Source organism: Dermacentor silvarum, chromosome 9 (assembly GCF_013339745.2).
Source record: "Dermacentor silvarum isolate Dsil-2018 chromosome 9, BIME_Dsil_1.4, whole genome shotgun sequence".
NCBI classification, from domain to species: Eukaryota; Metazoa; Arthropoda; class Arachnida; order Ixodida; family Ixodidae; genus Dermacentor; species Dermacentor silvarum.
Window position 1 is genome coordinate 120,780,585 of NC_051162.1, and position 8,619 is coordinate 120,789,203.

Genomic DNA, 8,619 nt, shown 5'->3' on the forward strand with positions numbered 1-8,619 from the left:
CGAAACCAGAGCAGATTCTGGTGTTTTACGTGCCGAAACAATTATGAGAGCACTTCTGCCTTCAGGTTTATACTAAAACGGTAGATAGCTTTATCATATTAGCATGCGTGGTTACATGTGTCTCATTGTTCTGCATAGCACCCTTGATGCAAGTTTGGGCACGTACTATACGAAACCAGAGCAGATTCTGGTATTTTACGTGCCGAAACAATTATGCGAGGCCAAGCTCTTATGCCTTCCGATTTATACTGCAACTGTAAGTACATTAATCATAACCATGCCTGGTTACCTGTGCCTCACTGTTCTGCATCTCTTAACTAGGTTTATAGTTGTCACATTGCGGAGGCTAAATTATTTCTTGCGTCGTAGCCTTAATGCATGTTTGGGCATGTACTGTACGAAACCAGAGCAGATTCTGGTGTTTTACGTGCCGAAACAATTGAGAGCACTTCTGCCTGCGTCGTAGCCTTAATGCATGTTTGGGCACGTACTGTACGAAACCAGAGCAGATTCTGGTGTTTTACGTGCCGAAACAATTATGAGAGCACTTCTGCCTTCAGGTTTATACTAAAACGGTAGATAGCTTTATCATATTAGCATGCGTGGTTACATGTCTCATTGTTCTGCATAGCACCCTTGATGCAAGTTTGGGCAGGTACTATACGAAACCAGAGCAGATTCTGGTATTTTACGTGCCGAAACAATTATGCGAGGCCAAGCTCTTACGCCTTCCGATTTATACTGCAACTGTAAGTACATTAATCATAACCATGCCTGGTTACCTGTGCCTCACTGTTCTGCATCTCTTAACTAGGTTTATAGTTGTCACATTGTGGAGGCTAAATTATTTCTTGCGTCGTAGCCTTAATGCATGTTTGGGCATGTACTGGACGAAACCAGAGCAGATTCTGGTGTTTTACGTGCCGAAACAATTATGAGAGCACTTCTGCCTTCACGTTTATACTGAAATGGTAGATAGCTTTATCATATTAGCATGCGTGGTTACATGTGTCTCATTGTTCTGCATAGCACCCTTGATGCAAGTTTGGGCAGGTACTATACGAAACCAGAGCAGATTCTGGTATTTTACGTGCCGAAACAATTATGCGAGGCCAAGCTCTTACGCCTTCCGATTTATACTGCAACTGTAAGTACATTATTCATAACCATGCCTGGTTACCTGTGCCTCACTGTTCTGCATCTCTTAACTAGGTTTATAGTTGTCACATTGTGGAGGCTAAATTATTTCTTGCGTCGTAGCCTTAATGCATGTTTGGGCATGTACTGGACGAAACCAGAGCAGATTCTGGTGTTTTACGTGCCGAAACAATTATGAGAGCACTTCTGCCTTCAGGTTTATACTAAAACGGTAGATAGCTTTATCATATTAGCATGCGTGGTTACATGTGTCTCATTGTTCTGCATAGCAACCTTGATGCAAGTTTGGGCACGTACTATACGAAACCAGAGCAGATTCTGGTATTTTACGTGCCGAAACAATTATGCGAGGCCAAGCTCTTATGCCTTCCGATTTATACTGCAACTGTAAGTACATTAATCATAACCATGCCTGGTTACCTGTGCCTCACTGTTCTGCATCTCTTAACTAGGTTTATAGTTGTCACATAATTATTTCTTGCGTCGTAGCCTTAATGCATGTTTGGGCATGTACTGTACGAAACCAGAGCAGATTCTGGTGTTTTACGTGCCGAAACAATTGAGAGCACTTCTGCCTGCGTCGTAGCCTTAATGCATGTTTGGGCATGTACTGGAAGAAACCAGAGCAGATTCTGGTGTTTTACGTGCCGAAACAATTATGAGAGCACTTCTGCCTTCACGTTTATACTGAAATGGTAGATAGCTTTATCATATTAGCATGCGTGGTTACATGTGTCTCATTGTTCTGCATAGCATCCTTGATGCAAGTTTGGGCACGTACTGTACGAAACCAGAGCAGATTCTGGTGTTTTACGTGCCGAAACAATTATCAGAACACTTCTGCCTTCACGTTTATACTGAAACGGTAGATAGCTTTATCATATTACCATGCGTGGTTACATTTGTCTCATTGTTCTGCATAGCATCCTTGATGCAAGTTTGGGCACGTACTGTACGAAACCAGAGCAGATTCTGGTATTTTACGTGCCGAAACAATTATGAGAGCACTTCTGCCTTCAGGTTTATACTAAAACGGTAGATAGTTATCATATTAGCATGCGTGGTTACATTTGTCTCATTGTTCTGCATAGCATCCTTGATGCAAGTTTGGGCACGTACTGTACGAAACCAGAGCAGATTCTGGTGTTTTACGTGCCGAAACAATTAAGAGAGCACTTATGCCTTCAGGTTTATACTGAAACGGTAGATAGTTTTATCATATTAGCATGCGTAGTTACATATGTCTCATTGTTCTGCATAGCACCCTTGATGCAAGTTTGGGCACGTACTGTACGAAACCAGAGCAGATTCTGGTATTTTACGTGCCGAAACAATTATGAGAGCACTTCTGCCTTCAGGTTTATACTAAAACGGTAGATAGTTTTATCATATTAGCATGCGTGGTTACATGTCTCATTGTTCTGCATAGCACCCTTGATGCAAGTTTGGGCACGTACTGTACGAAACCAGAGCAGATTCTGGTATTTTACGCGCCGAAACAATTATGCGAGGCCAAGCTCTGTGCCTTCAGGTTTATACTGCAACTGTAGTTACTTTTATCATATAACGATGCCTGGTTACCTGTATTGCTTCTTCTCACTGTTTGGCTTCTCTTACTAGTTTTTAAGGTTGTCGCATCGCCGAGACTAAATTATTTCTTATATCGTATCCTTGATGGTTGGGCACGTACTGGATGAAGCCTGAGCTGATTCTGGTGTTTTACGTGCCGAAACAGTGAGAGGCCAAGCTCTTATGTCTTCCGATTTATACTGCAGCTGTATGTACATTAATCATAACCATGCCTGGTTACCTGTGCCTCACTGTTCTGCATCTCTTAACTAGGTTTATAGTTGTCACATTGCGGAGACTAAATTACTTCCCGCGTCGTAGCCTTATGCATGTTTGGGCATGTACTGGACGAAACCAGAGCAGATTCTGGTGTTTTACGTGCCGAAACAACAGCAGCAACTGAACAGCAACTGTAGTCACGTTTATCATATAAGCATTCGTTTTTACCAGTGTTGCATTTTGTCGCCTTTTAAATACGCGTTCCACAACGTCTAGAGTTGTCGGGTCGTGTAGTTTTGCATGCGTTTCTATTCGTGCTTCGGCAACTTTTGAACAACTTTCTGTCTTTTTGATTGTGATAAAACACTGACACGCGTCATGCTTCCTCTTCCTTCCTTCTGCCTTCTTGCGTCTATTATAAGGCGTGTTGTTGCGCGCTTGCTGCTTTCTTGGTGCTTGCCGCTAGTGAGCTCCTTGCAGCTCCCTTAGCCGCTTTCTTGCTGTTTGCTGCAAGCGTGCCGCCTGTCAATCTCTAGATGCTTGCATGCTGCTTGCCTTTGTCCTGCCTCTAATTTCTCGCCTGCCTGTGAATACCTTTGTATTAGAAAATTATTGGCTTCTACGGGTAGTGCATGATTGTTTTTCTTTTTCAGTTTCGTTAATACTTTGGGTTTTGCCAGGGACTACCATAATTTTTTCCACCACGGGATTTTTACGGTACAAAGCATGGCACAGGTGTTTTTCGTTTTCGATCTAATTTAAATGCGGCCTCCACTGATAGCAGCTGATCCCGCGGTCGTGTGCTTATCGCTGGACCACCAGAGGTGATAAGCCACCATGGCGGGTAAATTGATTGCATGAAAAGCTTCCTAGCGTAGATTGCGTAAAACATGCTTGACTGCATTTCCCGATTCTTTTTCAGTTGCTGTCACATGCCATACGTACTGGAGATGGCAAAGGACTGCTTTTGCCAAAAAAACTAAGCGAGGGGAATCTTGAAAGTGAGTTACTTTTTGTTTAATTCAGTTCCGGATATGACAAACATTGCAGCATTGGATAAAATTATGTAGCCATTGTTTTTTTCTCAATTTCAGAAATTTTGAACTGCTACAATGGATGCCAAGCTACGCGGAGTGCAGCAAGTTCGAAATTTTTTCTGGAGGGACGGCTCGCTGGTGGAATCAATAATCACGTTGTTCTATCTAGTTCGGCGTCATTGTCAGGTTTGTTAGTTGCATGTTGCAGGAACTTGCATGTTGCATGCAGCATGCAGTTGTTCGTTAGTTTCAAAGCGCTGACGCAGTGCGGCAAATGTTTTTGCGTGACGGTGTCGTGAAATCGCCTTTGTTCGGTGTCCATCAACTGCTCACCGAAACGATGTCGGGAACTGCGATCGCAGCCGTTTTCCTGCACGCCTGGCCAACAATTTTCCGGTGAGTGATAAATATGAGTACATTATGTTCCATGAGTAATGGCCGCATGAAGGGTGTCAACCGCGAGAATTATGAGAGGGCGAGCTCTTCTTCCTTCAGGTTTATACTGCAGCTTTATAGTCTGTTTTATTGCGTGACATTCGTGGTTACCTGTGTAGTTTTTGTCACTTTAAATACACCTTCTGTACTTTTAACTTACAATTTTTAGAGTAATCGCTTCGCGCAGTCTATATTATTTCCTGTATTGTACGTTTGGGCACGTACTGGACGAAGCCAGAGCAGATTCTGGTGTTTTAGGTGCCGAAACAAACATGAGAAGCTAAGCTCTTCTGCCTTCAGGTTTATACTGCAACTGTAGTTACTTTTATCATATAAGCATTCGTTTTTACCAGTGTTGCATTTTGTCGCCGTTTAAATACGCGTTCCACAAAGTCTAGAGTTGTCGGGTCCTGTAGTTTTGCCTGCCTTTCTATTCGTGCTTCGGCAACTTTTGAACAACTTTCTGTCTTTTTGATTGTGATAAAACACTGACACGCGTCATGCTTCCTCTTCCTTCCTTCTGCCTGCTTGCGTCTAGTATAAGGCGTGTTATTGCGCGCTTGCTGCTTTCTTGGTGCTTGCCGCTAGTGAGCTCCTTGCAGCTCCCTTAGCCGCTTTCTTGCTGTTTGCTGCAAGCGTGCCGCCTGTCAATCTCTAGATGCTTGCATGCTGCTTGCCTTTGTCCTGCCTCTAATTTCTCGCCTGCCTGTGAATACCTTTGTATTAGAAAATTATTGGCTTCTACGGGTAGTGCATGATTGTTTTTCTTTTTCAGTTTCGTTAATACTTTGGGTTTTGCCAGGGACTACCATAATTTTTTCCACCACGGGATTTTTACGGTACAAAGCATGGCACAGGTGTTTTTCGTTTTCGATCTAATTTAAATGCGGCCTGCACTGATAGCAGCTGATCCCGCGGTCGTGTGCTTATCGCTGGACCACCAGAGGTGATAAGCCACCATGGCGGGTAAATTGATTGCATGAAAAGCTTCCTAGCATAGATTGCGTAAAACATGCTTGACTGCATTTCCCGATTCTTTTTCAGTTGCTGTCACATGCCATACGTACTGGAGATGGCAAAGGACTGCTTTGCCAAAAAAATTAAGCGAGGGAAATCTTGAAAGTGAGTTACTTTTTGTTTAATTCAGTTCCGGATATGACAAACATTGCAGCATTGGATAAAATTATGTAGCCATTGTTTTTTTCTCAATTTCAGAAATTTTGAACTGCTACAATGGATGCCAAGCTACGCGGAGTGCAGCAAGTTCGAAATTTTTTCTGGAGGGACGGCTCGCTGGTGGAATCAGATAATCACGTTGTTCTAGTTCGGCGTCATTGTCAGGTTTGTTAGTTGCATGTTGCAGGAAGTTGCATGTTGCATGCAGCATGCAGTTGTTCGTTAGTTTCTAAGCGCTGACGCAGTGCGGCAAATGTTTTTGCGTGACGGTGTCGTGAAATCGCCTTTGTTCGGTGTCCATCAACTGCTCACCGAAACGATGTCGGGAACTGCGATCGCAGCCGTTTTCCTGCACGCCTGGCCAACAATTTTCCGGTGAGTGATAAATATGAGTACATTATGTTCCATGAGTAATGGCCGCATGAAGGGTGTCAACCGCGAGAATTATGAGAGGGTGAGCTCTTCTTCATTCAGGTTTATACTGCAGCTTTATAGTGTTTTATTGCGTGACATTCGTGGTTACCTGTGTAGTTTTTGTCACTTTAAATACACCTTCTGTACTTTTAACTTACAATTTTTAGAGTAATCGCTTCGCGCAGTCTATATTATTTCCTGTATTGTACGTTTGGGCACGTACTGGACGAAGCCAGAGCAGATTCTGGTGTTTTAGGTGCCGAAACAAATATGAGAAGCTAAGCTCTTCTGCCTATCGCTGGACCACCAGAGGTGATAAGCCACCGTGGCGGGTAAATTGATTGCATGAAAAGCTCCCTAGCGTCGATTGCGTAAAACATTTTTGACTGCATTTCCCGATTATTTTTCAGTTGCTGTCATATGCCATACGTACCGTATGGCAAAGGACTGCTGTGCCAAAAAAACTAAGCGAGGGGAATCTTGAAAGTGAGTTACTTTTTGTTTAATTCAGTTCCCGATATGACAAACCAAAAATTATGTAGCCATTGTTTTTTTCTCAATTTCAGAAATTTTAACTGAGGGTTTAACTACGCGGCGCAAGTTCGAAATCTACACCCACTGATGCCAGTGGGTGTAGATGGCCAGTGGGTTCAATGGCAACGTAACGCAGAACGCGTGATTGCGGACGCTAGCCGCCTCCTGTAACCCTCGGAGAGGATTTTTTAAATTACTGAACGGGAGTGCCTGGGCAGTTGCCAAATTCCGCCCCTGCTTGTATGGCCGTACATTTCCGGTCGTTAGCGATCGCCATGCCTCGCCATGGTTCTCGTCACTTAAAGACACCGCTGGTCGATTGGTAAGATGGGCGCTACGGCTCCAAGAGCATTCATTTTCTGTTTTAGACAAGAACGCCGACTGCCGCTATCCGACGCTAGCTTCGCGTGCTTGGCATTCCGAACCTTCTCCATTGAAGCAGACGCCGCTTGCCGACGACTGCTCAAAGCCTGCCGCTCCCGCGGAACGCTCGGAGAACGCCTAGCTCTCATTCATTCTGGTATTTTACGTGCCGAAACAATTATGCGAGGCCAAGCTCTTATGCCTTCAGGTTTATACTGAAACTGTAGTTACTTTTATCGTACAGCCTGGTTACCTGTATTGCTTCTCACTGTTTGTTTTGCTTCTCTTAGTAGTTTTTAAGGTTGTCGCATCGCCGAGACTAAATTATTTCTTGTATCGTATCCTTGATGGTTGGGCACGTACTGGATGACGCCTGAGCTGATTCTGGTGTTTTACGTGCCGAAACAGTGAGAGGCCAAGCTCTTATGTCTTCCGATTTATACTGCAACTGTAAGTACAATAATCATAACCATGTCTGGTTACCTGTGCCTCACTGTTCTGCATCTCTTAACTAGGTTTAGAGTTGTCACATTGCGGAGACTAAATTATTTCCGGCGTCGTAGCCTTATGCATGTTTGGGCATGTACTGGACGAAACCAGAGCAGATTCTGGTGTTTTACGTGCCGAAACAATTATGAGAGCACTTCTGCCTTCAGGTTTATTCTAAAACGGTAGATAGTTTTATCATATTAGCATGCGTGGTTACATGTGTCTCATTGTTCTGCATAGCATCCTTGATGCAAGTTTGGGCACGTACTGTACGAAACCAGAGCAGATTCTGGTATTTTACGTGCCGAAACAATTATGAGAGCACTTCTGCCTTCACGTTTATACTGAAATGATAGCTTTATCATATTAGCATGCGTGGTTACATGTGTCTCATTGTTCTGCATAGCATCCTTGATGCAAGTTTGGGCACGTACTGTACGAAACCAGAGCAGATTCTGGTATTTTACGTGCCGAAACAATTATGAGAGCACTTCTGCCTTCAGGTTTATACTAAAACGGTAGATAGTTTTATCATATTAGCATGCGTGGTTACATTTGTCTCATTGTTCTGCATAGCATCCTTGATGCAAGTTTGGGCACGTACTGTACGAAACCAGAGCAGATTCTGGTATTTTACGTGCCGAAACAATTATGAGAGCACTTCTGCCTTCAGGTTTATACTAAAACGGTAGATAGCTTTATCATATTAGCATGCGTGGTTACATTTGTCTCATTGTTCTGCATAGCATCCTTGATGCAAGTTTGGGCACGTACTGTACGAAACCAGAGCAGATTCTGGTATTTTACGTGCCGAAACAATTATGCGAGGCCAAGCTCTTATGCCTTCCGATTTATACTGCAACTGTAAGTACATTAATCATAACCTGCCTGGTTACCTGTGCCTCACTGTTCTGCATCTCTTAACTAGGTTTATAGTTGTCACATTGCGGAGGCTAAATTATTTCTTGCGTCGTAGCCTTAATGCATGTTTGGGCATGTCTGTACGAAACCAGAGCAGATTCTGGTGTTTTACGTGCCGAAACATTGAGAGCACTTCTGCCTGCGTCGTAGCCTTAATGCTGTTTGGGCATGTACTGGAAGAAACCAGAGCAGATTCTGGTGTTTTACGTGCCGAAACAATTATGAGAGCACTTCTGCCTTCACGTTTATACTGAACTGGTAGCTTTTATCATATTAGCATGCGTGGTTACATGTGGCTCATTTG

At 43.5% G+C, this 8,619-nt stretch overlaps 1 long non-coding RNA gene across 2 annotated transcripts; it reads right to left on the reverse strand.

Annotated features, from left to right (window-relative positions):
* Positions 1 to 864: 864 nt before the first annotated feature.
* On the reverse strand, positions 865 to 8,392 carry LOC125940105 (uncharacterized). 2 transcript variants are annotated; one of them, XR_007463346.1, is made up of 3 exons: positions 8,291 to 8,392; positions 1,432 to 1,578; positions 865 to 1,033 (listed from the first exon to the last, which is right to left on the reverse strand). It is a non-coding gene; the product is annotated as an uncharacterized LOC125940105 (long non-coding RNA). The 2 variants fall into 2 exon arrangements; XR_007463347.1 differs by lacking the exon at positions 8,291 to 8,392 and adding an exon at positions 7,389 to 7,473.
* Between the last annotated feature and the right edge of the window lie 227 nt (positions 8,393 to 8,619).